The following is a 12,808-nucleotide window of genomic DNA, read 5'->3' on the forward strand; positions in this document are numbered from 1 at the left end:
TCAGAATGTCCTGTGGGTCACGCTTGGGGTTTGGCATTGCCCGCTGCTCACCTGAGCCATGGCGGGGAGAGCCAGGGCGAGCCTGGGGATGTCCAAAGCCAGGCTTCCCATCTGAGCTCAGCCGCCAACCCAGGTGGGGCAAAGATGACGTCGCGTACGCTCTGAGCATTGTTGTCCTCATCGGTCAACTGGGACATGATGTTGCCTCACAGAAGGGGGCAGATGCCTACGGAAAAGAGCTTAGGACGGTGATGTCTGCAACACAGGTTCTTCTTCGAGAATTTTCTTAACCTCTGAGCGAGGAACCCATTCTCACCCACCTCGTGAGCCTCGCAGACAGAAGCATTCTATACAGAACTTAAAAAAAACGCAGTCTCCTTTTTGTGTGCCTTTTCAGTGGCAAACAGCGCCCGGAGTGGGAAGGCCAGGCTGGTTCATTGCTGGTTTTTATATTTGAAAGGGGAGATTAATAGGAGAAGTCTCAATTCAGAAACTTCAAGAAGCGGAGGGTGTGGTGAGGGTGGAGAGGGGGGATTGCATTTCCTGTTTTCCCTTGTGATGGTGCAGGCCAGCACGGAGAAAACCATGGAGACCCACGGAGAAATTCCAAAATCCGTCTGTCTGCCCGGCCCGAAAGGTGACGCGTGGAAGTGGAGGGTTTGTCTCGGGGGCTGGGGCTTGCAGGGTGAAGCCAGCGTTCACGGGGTGACATCAGGCTGCGAGGGAGGCCAGCGGCAGGAGAGCCAGGAGTCTGGTTTCCATTTACAGTTGGGTCCGTCCCGCGGTGGGGAGGAGGAGGAAGGGCGGGAGGAGGGGGAGGAGGAGGAGCCGGAGGGAGCCCTGACTGTATCCCTGGACCCACTCCAGTGCCGAGCTCAGTGTTCTGGGCTGCAGCTTCCGCGAGGGCTGCAGGAGGAGTCGCCTCCGGAGTCCCCGACGTGGGAGGAGAAGGCCACGGGCAGCGAGCGGGAACAGGATGCGCCCTGGTCCGGCATAACGGAATCTCGAAGCCCGGGGACATAGCCGTCTTGGGGTTTGCTCAGGGTAAGTGTGGGTCCTCCGGGGGCTCCCGGGCTTTGCGGGCAGGGGCAACACGCCGCTCCTGCGTGGCTTGGTGGCTCTGCGGGCACTGAGCTCATCTCACTCGCTGTCTGTGCGTGTGGGAGAGGCTGTGGGGTTTCCTTCTCCCCGGGGGGTGGCCGGGTTTCCTCAACTCAAGGCTGTATCTGGGTTCCAGCCCCGCGTGCGCCCTGTTTGTCTCGGCTCTGATTTGTCTGTGGTTGTCGCCACCTTCCCAAGTGCAGCCGGGGCTGTGTTTGCAGAACGGGCTTTGCCCAGGGGTTCGGAGCCAGCCGTAGAGCGGCTCCCCCGGGGGGTGCTCCCTGCCCTGTCCGAGAGGAAGCCCAAGTGGATTTTGTGCCCTCGTATGGCAGGGGAGACGCTGACGCCTGGGCTCAGGGCCAAATTCAGAGTTCCTCGGTCATGGCCATCGGGGCTCCGTCTTTTCAGGAATCTGAAGTCCCCGTTGGACACTTTGCCCGTGGGGATTACCGAGAGGAGCTGCAGGGCTCAGAGGGTGAGAAGGCACTGGGGCTTGGGTGTGCCCAGGGGATACGGCAGGGCTCCTGGGACCCCAAGCTGGCCGCTCTGGCCCAGAAGTGAGACCGCTGCCGCAGGGCTGCCCCCTGGCCGGGTGGACGCAGGCTGGGGCTCAGGTCCTCTCTTCCGCCCGGAATGGAAATTGTTGGCTGATTGTGGCCCATTTCAGGAGCTTACTGTTAGAGGATCGACTGGGATGGAGACGGGGTGGGGTCCCTGGAATGGTTCCAAGGAGCCTTGGGTGTGGTTGGAGAAAAAGCAGCATTTCACAGAGGGCCCCCACAGAGACTTAGAGGCTGCCTGGGCCCCAAGAATGGATTCAGAGTGAGGAGGAGCATCCTAACCCCTTCCCCGGCGTGGGGACGCTGGGCGCCGACCTCTGCCACCCAGCTCCTGTCCCTGCACACGGCAGGCTGCAGGGGAGACCCGCGGGCTCCCAGAGCCCATTGGAGAGATTAGTCTTAGCCTGGGGCCCCCACTTCCAGGGCACCCCTCTTCACCGCAAAGCACTGGACAGAAATGGCTTTAAAACCCGGTTGTGTCGGGGAGCTGGTTTGCGGCTGAGGACATTGCTGGAACCGGCAGCTCTTTGCCGGACTAGAGATAAGGAAGAGTTTCTCAGTTGGAAGCCCCTATGCAGCGGCTTTGGGTTCTGATATGAGGCCCCGGAGGTCCTGAGAGGTTAAATTACTGATCAGTGGCTGCAGGGCCCCTCACCACCGCAGGGCAGCCGCAGCCCATGAGCCCAGCCTGCGAGGGCCCCCAGCTCACCTACATCTCACCTCGGAAGGAAGGTGTGTGCCCAGAAGAGAATGCGGCCGAGTCTGCAGCAACCCCTGAGCTGTTTAAAAACACCTAACCCAGGGCACCGGTGCTTCCCTGCACATAGATGGGGCCAGCAGCACTGTCACCGTGCCTTGGGCATGCATGGGGCGATCCCACTGTACCCTGTGAACACATACACATGGCGCGTGCTGATAATGCGGACTGGGGCGATGCGGATCTTCAGCTGCTGGGGAGAGAGGGGAGGCGGCACCGGCTCGGCCGGGAATGCCGGGGTGGGCACCCCTCATCCGGGCTCTCTCAGAGGGACCTGAGCTTTGCGTCAGTGCCGTGTGGGCTCGTTGCTTGGGGTGAAGGTGTCGGTGCGGGGAAAGCCAGGACAGAGGAATGGTCACACGTCTGGACAGCTTCTTGGTGTGGGCCAGAGCTGGGCTCCTCTGAGATGAAGTAGTCCCTTTTCCTCACTCGGGGAAAAAAAAGCAAGAAGCCACTAAGCCGGCCGTGGGTGGGGAAGAGGACCCGGACCCCAAGGCAGGGTGGTGAAGTGTGGCTCTCCTGGGCTCCCCTATCTGGGACTGGAGGGTGTGGCCACAGCACTGTCGCGGGAGTGAGTGCAGCTAGAAGCTGCTGGAATGTCCTCCTTGGCCTGGGGTTTCCTGCTCAGGAGGGTGTGCCCCCCCCCAGGCTCCCAGGCGGCGGCTGGGCAGCAGCTGGCCCCTGCTGGGGTCTCCACGGCGTTTGTGATGTTGCTTCCCGTGAGTGCTGGTGGTGATTTTACGCTTTGGGACTTACCACATCCCTGATGGGAGACTCAGAAGAAACCCGTCTATTCCACTGCTCAGTGAGGATTTGTGGTTCAAACGAGGCTTTGAATCCTCCTGGCGTGGGGCGTGGAGCCCCGATAGGCCCCCACCCCCCACTCTGGGAGGGGGTAGGGTCTTTGTCCTGCTCCTGCTCCTGGATAAGGCGTGGTCTTTCTCAGGGCCAGGGCGTGGGGGGGGGTCTCTGTCACCGCCCTCTTTGATGTGAAATTCCTCACTCAGCATTTAAAATTCACGGCAGGACACCCGGTCTGTCTGTCCCGTGAGGTTTCTTGCTCGCAGGCCAACAGCTTTAGCAGAACAGTCGGCTTGGAAATCAGTTTTTGTCACTGTTCTTTTAGAAGACGCTGGCCATCTGGTGTCTTTGGGCAGGAGGGCTGGGGGTTTCTCCCTCTGGGTGAGCCGCTGTGCACACTGACCAGTGGGGGCGAGGTTCCGTGGTGTCCTGGCTGGGGCAGGCAGGCGGGAGAAGCCCACTGCTGCTGCATCCCTGGCCGGCGACTCCGGGGGTGGCCTGCGTTGAAACAAAAACACAAAACGCTACTAGGAGCTCGAGCTACAGAAAGGAGAGCCCAGGGGTTGGAGCTTTAAAGCAGGGGCGCCCTAGAAGGCACAGGGGGGATGGGGGTTGGCTCTCCCCCGACCCGTGTCCAGCAGTCTGTCTCCACCGTGCAGCTCCGGCACAAGCCTGTTTATTCCTGAAATACAGGAACCGGCTGGCCGCTCCGGCTGGGGAAGCAGCGTCTCACTCTCAGGGCACACCCGCGTCCCGGCTTTGCCAAGAGGGGGTCTCTTTAAGAATCCACTCGCTTCCATTTTTAATGCCTTCCGGCATTGCAAATGTGGAGTCAGCACACTCCCGCAGAACAGCCTTTCTGCAAGTGTAGTTTGGTTGCCTTCCTCTAGAGGGCAGCATACCCTCGGCGCACCGGGCCGATCTTCCAGGGCGGGGTTCCTGGCTCGGCAGGCCAGGCGGGATGCTCAGAGCTGTGGTCAACCTTAGGACTGACCTAGAGGTCGGCTCTTCACGTGGCTATTGTTTCGAAGGTGGCCCTTGAGGGCATCTGAAGCGGACATAAATTTGGAGTTTTGATTTTCTCCTATGCTCAGGTGTGAGTGTATGGAGAAAAAACAGGCGTCTGGAGGAAGCATTCCGCACTCGTGGCCATGACGAGGGCGTGAAATAAATGTGGACTCTTGAAGGAAGCCCCTTACCCGCATCTGAGCACAAAGGTTTAAGAGCGCAGCCGGGTGCCTGTGGACCAAAGCCCGTTTGTGTCTCCTCCATGCCAGGCTGTGTCCACGCTGAAATTTTGAATTTTAGAACTGGGAGGGATGTCCAGATGAACTCACCCTGGATCCCCAAACTGGTCGCCCAGAGACCAACGTTGTGGGGCAGTGGGTTAAGCTGCAGCCTGAGACACTGGCATCCCATATGGGTGCCGGTTCAAGTCCCCACTGCTTCACTTCCAATCAGCTCCCGGCTAATGGCCTGGGGAAGCAGCGGAAGTGGCCCACATGCCTGGGCCCCTGCACCCAGGGGGAGACTCATATGAAGCTCCTGGCTTTGGCCTGGCCCAGCTGTGGCTGTCGGGGCCGTTTTGGGAGTGAACCAGCGGAAGGCAGCTCACTTGCTCTCTGTCTCTCCCTCTCTCTTTAACCCTGCCTTTCAATAAGTGAGCAAATCTTAGGACTTGCACACACACTACAGTTAAGATGTCCCATTTGTGTGGTTGTTAGTAAGAAGGCGTTGCGGATCCCCCGACTCTGATTAGCCCAAGGCAGCTGCTGTGAGGACGGTTCCAGCTCAGAGCAAAACCTTGGCTTGCAGTGGTCTGTGCGTCCTCACTGTCCTCTGAGCTTAGCGAGCCCCTCGTGCTCCACGGAGGGAACGCCGCAGCCCTGCTCTCTGGCTCCTGCAGTGCCGGGAGAGGGGGTGAAAGACAAGTTTCCAGGGCGCAGAAGTTCCCTGAGGTCCGTGCACAGGCAGGACCTTCGGTGTCATGAGAATCCGTCTGCATTTCGGGATGAGCTTCCGGAATTGTCTGCAGATGGGGTTTCTGTTTGAGAACTTGAAATGCCAGACGGTTCTTGCCCCGTGGCTGCTTCTCCACCCTCCGTGCACTGGAGCTCGGGAAACGGGGTTCCTGGTCGGAGGCCACGCGCTGGCGGGAGCAGCAAAACCAGCGTTTTCCCAGTGCCCTGCCTGCGCCCGACGCGTGCGGCGGGTGGATGTCGGGACCCGGGGCGTGGCGGGGGGAGAAGGGCCCTCTTCTCGTTTTCCCGTCTTCTGTAGAGTTGCATCTTTTATGTTGAGTTAGCAGAGGAGTAACTGTTGTTAAAAAATCTGGAAAGAAAAAGAGAAGAGAAATAAAAAAAAAAAGTACAAGAAGTTCTGCCAACCCCCCTCCCAAAGGCAAATTGTTAGCGCTCGGTAGAGGTCTGACTGCACCGCACACAGCACGGTCCGGCTGCTCTCCTGAGTCTAAGACCCAGGGACTATGGAGAAACGCTGTGAGGTGGGAGCAGCCGGAGAAAGGACAATGGGGGATGTTTTTGTCACCCCGCCCCAGGGAGCCCCATGCATTCAATGTCCATGGACCCAGAGCCTTAGGGATCGGCTTCTGGAAGGGAGAGTTGGATCGGTGTAATTGCAAAATTTAAGACGGAACAGCTGCTGCAGCTGACTCAGGTCTCGGGGGACCATTCCAGGAAACGGTGTCTCCCTCTGGAATCCTCATGGTTGATCCGCAGCCCGGTGCCGGCGCTCGGAGCTGCAGCCAGCTCAGTTTGTCCCACGGGGTCACGCACCGGGACTCCCTTGCCCTAATGTGGGCGCTGGAAGACCCAGCACCACCGCTGCCTAGGGTACCCTGGAAGAGGGACGTCTGGGGACCGTTGCCTGCTTGAACGTGGGGCAATTGATTGCTTGGCTTTATTTTTTGTTTCTTATCAAAGGTTTATTTATTTATTTGTAAGTCAGAGTTATGGAGAGAGGGGGAGATCTTCCATCCGCTGGTTCATTCCCCAAATGGCTGCAATGGCCACAGTTGGGCCAGACCGAAAGCAAGAGCTGGGAGCTTCGTTCTAGTCTCCCACGTAGGTGGCAGGGGCCCAAGCTCTTGGGCCATCTTCTGCTGCTTGCCCAGGCTCATTATCAGGAAGCTGGATGGGAAGTGGAGCAGCTGGGATTCAAACCGGCGCCCATATGGGATGCCAGCATCACAGGGGGCGGCTCAACCCGCTATGCCACAGCCCCGATCGGCCCTTGTCTTACATGGAGAAGTGAGGCTGTGAGACAGGAAGTAGAATTCCCCAGGCTAGCATAAATCCAGCGTTGATGAGATCTGATCAGACACTCCCACTTCATTGTCTGAAAGGGTCTCCGTTTTAAAGAATGGTTTGATTGTGAACGGGTACCCTGTCCACAGGAAGGGAGAACACTTCAGCCGCAGGGCTGTGTGGTTTCAGAGAGGCCGGTAGCGCCGATGCCCGGCCCAGGCAGGAAGAGGCAGCCAGCGAAGTCGAGGTTGCTGGGTGTCCAAGAGCTCCAGGTGCCCGGGGGCTGCAGGGGAGGCGGCGTTTGCACAATGGCTTCGGAAGCATTTTCTCACGCACCCTCACTTTCACAGTGAGCCGGCCTCTGCCGAGCGGTTGCGACGAGCAGTGTGATGGAGACGGAGTCTTGTCTGGCTGCCGTCTGCGCCATGGCCGCTGGCCTTTCAGCAGATACAGAGCTTCCTTGTTTACGGTTTTCATCGGGAATCGAGGTCTCTATCTGGAAGCGAGGTCTCTATCTGGAAGCAAGGTCTCTATCTGGGAGCGAGGTCTCTATCTGGGAGCGAGGTCTCTATCTGGGATCGAGGTCTCTATCTGGAAGCGAGGTCTCTATCTGGGAGTGAGGTCTCTAACTGGGAGCGAGGTCTCTAACTGGGAGCGAGGTCTCTATCTGGGAGTGAGGTCTCTAACTGGGAGCGAGGTCTCTAACTGGGAGCGAGGTCTCTATCTGGAAGCAAGGTCTCTATCTGGAAGCAAGGTCTCTATCTGGGAGCGAGGTCTCTATCTGGGATCGAGGTCTCTATCTGGAAGCGAGGTCTCTATCTGGGAGTGAGGTCTCTAACTGGGAGCGAGGTCTCTAACTGGGAGCGAGGTCTCTATCTGGGAGCGAGGTCTCTATCTTTCTGTGTAGTGGGCGATACCGCTGCCTTGGAGCAGGCAGGACACTGGCCTTGGGGAGCGAGGGTGGGGTGCCCCCTGCACGGCGGAGGGGGCTCAGTGCTGGGGTGCCCTCCCCACTCTCTGCATCGCGTCACGGGAATTCAGGGGCAGCTGAGCAGACCTGGCTTCGTCTGGGCTTTGCCAGGGAGACTGGAAGTTCTCAAGTCAGCCGCTGCCGGCCTCGCGAGGACACCGGCCGCTGACCAGGAGGCTGTCACCGCACGTGACCAGCAGAGTTCGGATGTCATTCGTGAGGGAGACAGCAGGCTGAGCCGGCAGACTGTGGTCTGGGTGTTCTCACAGCGCAGAAATGCGCGCTTGGCCTTGGAAGAGAAACAGCGTGGACCCGGCGCTGATGTGGCCCTCGGAGGTTTTCTTGGGGTCGCTCCTGGTCAGTTGCTTTGAGGGTTCCAGGCAAGGCCGCTCACCTGCCTCCCAAGCAGGAGGACCCACGATCCTCTCCGAGCTCCCTCCCTGGGGCCGGGAGTGAGGGCTCCTTTCCTGGGATTCAGGCAACGAAGTGGAGAAAGATTGAGAAAAAGCTGCGGACAGGCCTCCGCCCGCCCCCACCGCTGTCCTCTTGGTCCGGGTGGCCGGGAGCGCGAGGTCGAGGAGCACCCACATTTCCTGGGTTTCCTTCTCGCATCACGGGGCACACACGGCTCTCGCCGGAGTCCACGGGACACTCGGGGTTAAAGGCGTCCTGAGCCCGACGGGAGGAGCAGCCTGGTCTTAAAAAGCAGTGCTTGGCGAACACCAAATAAATGACTTCAAAATGGGAGCTCTGGATGTGTTTAAGAGTTTGTCTCGAAATTATTTCCTCGTGTGCATGTGTGCATTTTTTCTTAAAACAGATTTCCAGACGTGGGAAATGAAAAGCTTTTGAGTAAGCTTAATGAAAGCTAATTTCACAGAATTGCAAAATGGCTTGGGAAAATCTTCGGGATGTGACCGAATGTTATTTCAAGTTCAAGGGCCGTGCGAGACAACCTTTCCAAGGCGCAACTTTTTGAATCTCACACGTGGACGGCAACTCAGCGCAGAGGGGCGTCTTGAGTCCCTTCAGAGAGAGGCAGGGTGGACATGAAGCGATGGATGGAGCTCAGCAGAGAGATGAGGCTGAAAAGAAACTTGTCTCCCTCTGACTCTGCCACCTGCAGTGGGCAGAAGCTCTGACATAGGAGCCCCCGCCTGCAAGGCTGTGCTAGCAAGAACAGCAACAGACAGTGAGACCCCGGGGCATGCTCTGGGTTCACCAGCAAAGTCATGGGCTTCCTAGCGTCCTCCCAGGGGCTTTGGAAACCGAGACGTGGGTTAGGATTCTGGTCCTATCTGGTTTTCCGAGTCACTTGGCCTCATCTGTTTTCAGTTTCTCCACTGTAAAATGGGTGGAAGTTGCCACTGGGCTCCTAGGAGGAGGGCAAGGAACCCCACGTCCGAGGTAGATGCCCAGGGAGCGTCCATCCTGGAGCTGTCCTCTGTCTCCGTCTGGGGCTGGCGGGGGAGAGCTGGTGGGAGGGGAACGAGGCTGGGCAGGGCGCTGGCCGCCTTGCTCCCCTCGGCTAGAACGGGCACGCCGTGTGACCATCCAGGACATCTTTTACTCATCTAAATGAGAAAACCCTCCAGGATTTGCAGCCAGGAAATTCAGTTTTAAAAATCGAGACTCCAAGACACGAGAAACAAAAGAACAGATTTAATTGCAAGCAAAAGCCTTAGCAACCACTCAAGGGCTGCCTAGGAGCCCCGAGCCCTGGGAGCGGCTCCCAGGCGCGACGGCGGGAAGAAGTGTGGGGCCCAAGGCGGCGTCCCACCCAGGAACGCAGCCAGCCAGACCGCGTGGGCTGGTTAGTCATCGGTGGAGACTGGACGGCCTGTTACCCCCTCCCCCTCCCCTTGCTCTCTCCTCGTTCAATACCTGCAGAGAATCCCGAGCACCGCACATTTATTTCCTTCCTTTGTGTCCTCGCGGGAAGCACTCAGTGCTGAAGAGGAGGATCTTGGGAATGAAGATCTTGCCGTGACCACGATTCGCTTCCTCCAGGGAGGGCAGGGGCGGCCTGGTGAGGCTGCGCAGATTCACCCCGTGCCGCTCAGGACTCAGCTCAGCAAGACGACTGGACAGACCTCTGGACTGCTCCGTGTGACCCCACTCGACTCACTGTAGGGCGGACCGGACTGGTGGGTGAAGGGCGTCTCTGGGTGAGGTGGTGAGGTGTGGCGGTGGTTGACAAACCTCAGCCAAAACCTCCCAGCAGGCAGGCCCCTGCCCCGCACCCCCAGAGTCTCAGCTTTTCAACCCCGTCTCAACGGTGGGTGCTAAGGTGTCCTGCGGGGTCCCATCTTTGCCCATTTGAATTCCCAGTATCTCCGTGCTTTGTAATGAGGCCCTGAGTACTCCTGAGCCCTGGCGATCAGCAACGCTGCCTGGAGTTGTGCATCTCCTGTGTTAGGTACTTGGGGGGCACAGACCCTTGAACTCTGAGTCTCACATTAAGAAACAATTGGTCCAATTACAACATCAGAGGTTGTTTGGGGAAGAACAGGCTGTATCCCTGGAAGGATTCTTGATCAAAAATATGGTGTTCAGGTTTTTTTTTAATGAATTAATTTATTTGAAAGTCAGAGTTACACAGAGACAGAGAGAGAGAGAAAGAGAGAGAGAGAGAGAGGTCTTCCATTTGCTGGTTCACTCCCCAGATGGCCAGGATACAAGGCCAGGAGCCAGGAGCTTTTTTTGGGTCTCCCATGTGGGTGCAGGGGCCCAAGGACTTGGGCATCTTCTACTGCTTTCCCAGGCCACGGCAGAGAGCTGGATGGGAAGAGGAGAAGCCGGGACTTGAACTGGTGCCCATGTGGGATGCGGTGCTTCAGGCCAGGGCGTTCACCACCACTGCACCGGCCCCGGATGCTCGGTTTTAATAGGAAGAATCAAACTGACACACATGCGACGCATTTTTATATCATTTTATAGTGTGTCACGCGTATTTGAGGATACATGAAAATCACACACGTGGCACTTGGTTTATCCTGCTAAAGACTCAGGAATGAGAGCGTAGGAAGGTGGAGTTTGCTGGGAAGGCCCGGAGGCTGTCCAGGGTGGATTCCTGGAGAGCCCAGGGGCGGCACTGGGGCCTTGGGAGCGTGGGCGTCGTCCGCAGCGGGGGGTGCAGCCCAGCAGCTGAGCCGCGAGTTCCCACAATGCGCGTGGGGCAGGCCCGGAGCCCCAGTGTGGCCGGATCTGGACCGGAACCTGGGAACATTGTCCACCCAAGCCTGGGGGCGTGCTCTTCTCTGTGGTTTCTGTCGGCACGGCCGACCGTCATGGGCTGCACCGCGTTGTCCCTGTCACCGCTCACTGCTGCCCCTATGCTGCAGGTGTAACGCGTTGTGGCGGTGCCCGGCTCCCTGAGGGTCTTTGGCACAGCACTCCCGCTCCTGACCGATACGGCTCCCAGGGAAAGGGGCCTGGACAGGTGGTTCTGCTTTAGCTGCTGAGCTCACGTCTTCAGCTTCTCAGAATCTGGGCACGGGGAGCGTGGTTTCATTATAGGTGATACTTTTTGCTGACTTTCCTTGGAAAGCCAGAGCCACCGTGGGCGTTGGAATGTCCTTTCTTTCTCCATCCGCCACGCCTGGCAGGCGGAGCGTAGGGGCCGCACGTGGTGTCCTGCTTTTGTCAGAGCTGGGTCATTCATGGACTCCAGCTCTGCCCTCTGTGCCTGCGCTCAGTCCCAACGGCAAATCTGTGCCCCTCTCTCCTGTGGGGCCCACCCTGCCACCCGACCAAGGGGCCCGTGTGGGCACAAGTCCCCTGCTGCCTCCACGGCAGAGCCACACACTCACCAGCCAGCCAGACTTTTCTCTATGGCAAGCTGAGAACTGTAGAGCACGCTTGGTCCCGGGTTCTTGAACCCTGAGTAGAAAATGGAATCCTTGCGTCAGACAGCAGAGGACTCTGGGTGGAACCATGGGCCCCCGCGGCTGCTGGGGCAGGGAGGGCAAGCCAGAGCCCAGCAGCTCGGGCCTTAGGAGAAGCACTTGCCGGCTCACCGGGGACCCCTCAGGGAAGCCACTGCACCTGCTCTGAATGTCCCCTCATTCTTGTCCACTGTCATCAGGCTCAGGTCTCTGCTCCAGACCCCAACACTTTGCTACCATATACACTCTCTTTCCTTCTTCTTTCTTTCAAAATATTATTTAGGAGTGAGGATATCTATGTATCTTCCTATCTCTCCATCATCTGTCTCTATGCATGTATCCACCATCCTCTCTCTGCCTATCTCTCATCTAGCTAGCCAGCTCCACCATCCTACATCTACAGCGTTGTTTGAGTACTGGGGCATAAACACACAGTTTATTTCTACCTCTTAGCCTTTTTTTAAAAAAAGATGTATTTATTTGAAAGACAGTGTGTGTGTGTGTGTGTGTGTGTGGGAGAGAGGGAGGTCTTTCGTCTGCTGATTCATTCCCTAAAAGGCTGCAACACCTGGGGCTGGGCCAGGCCACAGCCAGGAGCCGGGAGCTCCACCCAGCTCTCCCACGTGGCTAGAGTGCACCATCAGCTGCTTTCCCAGGCGCATCAGCAGGGAGCCGGGATGGAGGCAGAGCAGCCGGGACTCACCCTGTGCTGTGGTCTGGGGCTGCTGGTGGCACAGGGGGGTGCGCTACAGAGCCGGCCCCACCTCCACCTCCTGAATCTTACCACGCTACTCACAGCGTCGCTGTTAAGTCATGGCTACGCCGTGGGGTCAGCCAGTCTGTTAAACGCCGGCAGGTGGTCTTTCCCCTCCTCATTCCTGTTTCTGTTCACGTGACTGTGGTTACAACCACGACGTAGAATTTACCACCTTAACCGTCGGAAGTACAGGTCTGCATGTGAGCTCTGTGTACCTGGCTGTGTGGTAGATCACCAGGACTTTCTGATCCGGCGGAACTGAAACTCTTGGCGGGTGCACAGTGCCCCTCCCTCCCCCTCCCTCCTCCCTCCCCCTTCCCCCTCCCCCTTTCCTCCCCCTTCCTACTTCCTCCCTCCCCCTCTCTCCTCCCCCTTCCTACTTCCTCCCTCCCCCTCTCTCCTCCCCCTTCCTACTTCCTCCCTCCCCCTCTCTCCTCCCCCTTCCTACTTCCTCCCTCCCCCTTCTTCCTCCCCCTTCCTACCTCCTCCCTCCTCCTCCTCTCTCCTCCCTCCTCCTCTCTCCTCCCTCCTCCTCTCTCCTCCTCCTCTCTCCTCTCTCCTCCCTCCTCCTCTCTCCTCCCTCCTCCTCTCTCCTCCTCCTCTCTCCTCTCTCCTCCCTCCTCTCCTCCTTCCTCCCTCCTCCTCCTCTCTCCTCCCTCCTCCTTCCTCCCTCCTCCCTTCTCTCCTTTCTCCTCCTCCCTCCTTCCTC

At 58.3% G+C, this 12,808-nt stretch overlaps 1 protein-coding gene across 3 annotated transcripts in view; it reads left to right on the forward strand.

Moving 5' to 3' along the window:
- Positions 1-871: 871 nt before the first annotated feature.
- COL6A3 (collagen type VI alpha 3 chain) overlaps positions 872-12,808 on the forward strand; it is an 89,237-nt gene continuing 77,300 nt past the window's right edge. For all 3 annotated transcript variants that reach the window (XM_089328865.1, XM_089328867.1, XM_089328868.1), the window contains exon 1: positions 872-1,044. The gene's annotated coding sequence lies outside the window, so the exon portion shown is untranslated. The remainder of the gene's footprint in view (positions 1,045-12,808) is intronic.

This window comes from Oryctolagus cuniculus, chromosome 3 (assembly GCF_051225735.1).
Source record: "Oryctolagus cuniculus isolate XC-2025 breed Fujian yellow rabbit chromosome 3, ASM5122573v1, whole genome shotgun sequence".
NCBI lineage: Eukaryota > Metazoa > Chordata > Mammalia > Lagomorpha > Leporidae > Oryctolagus > Oryctolagus cuniculus.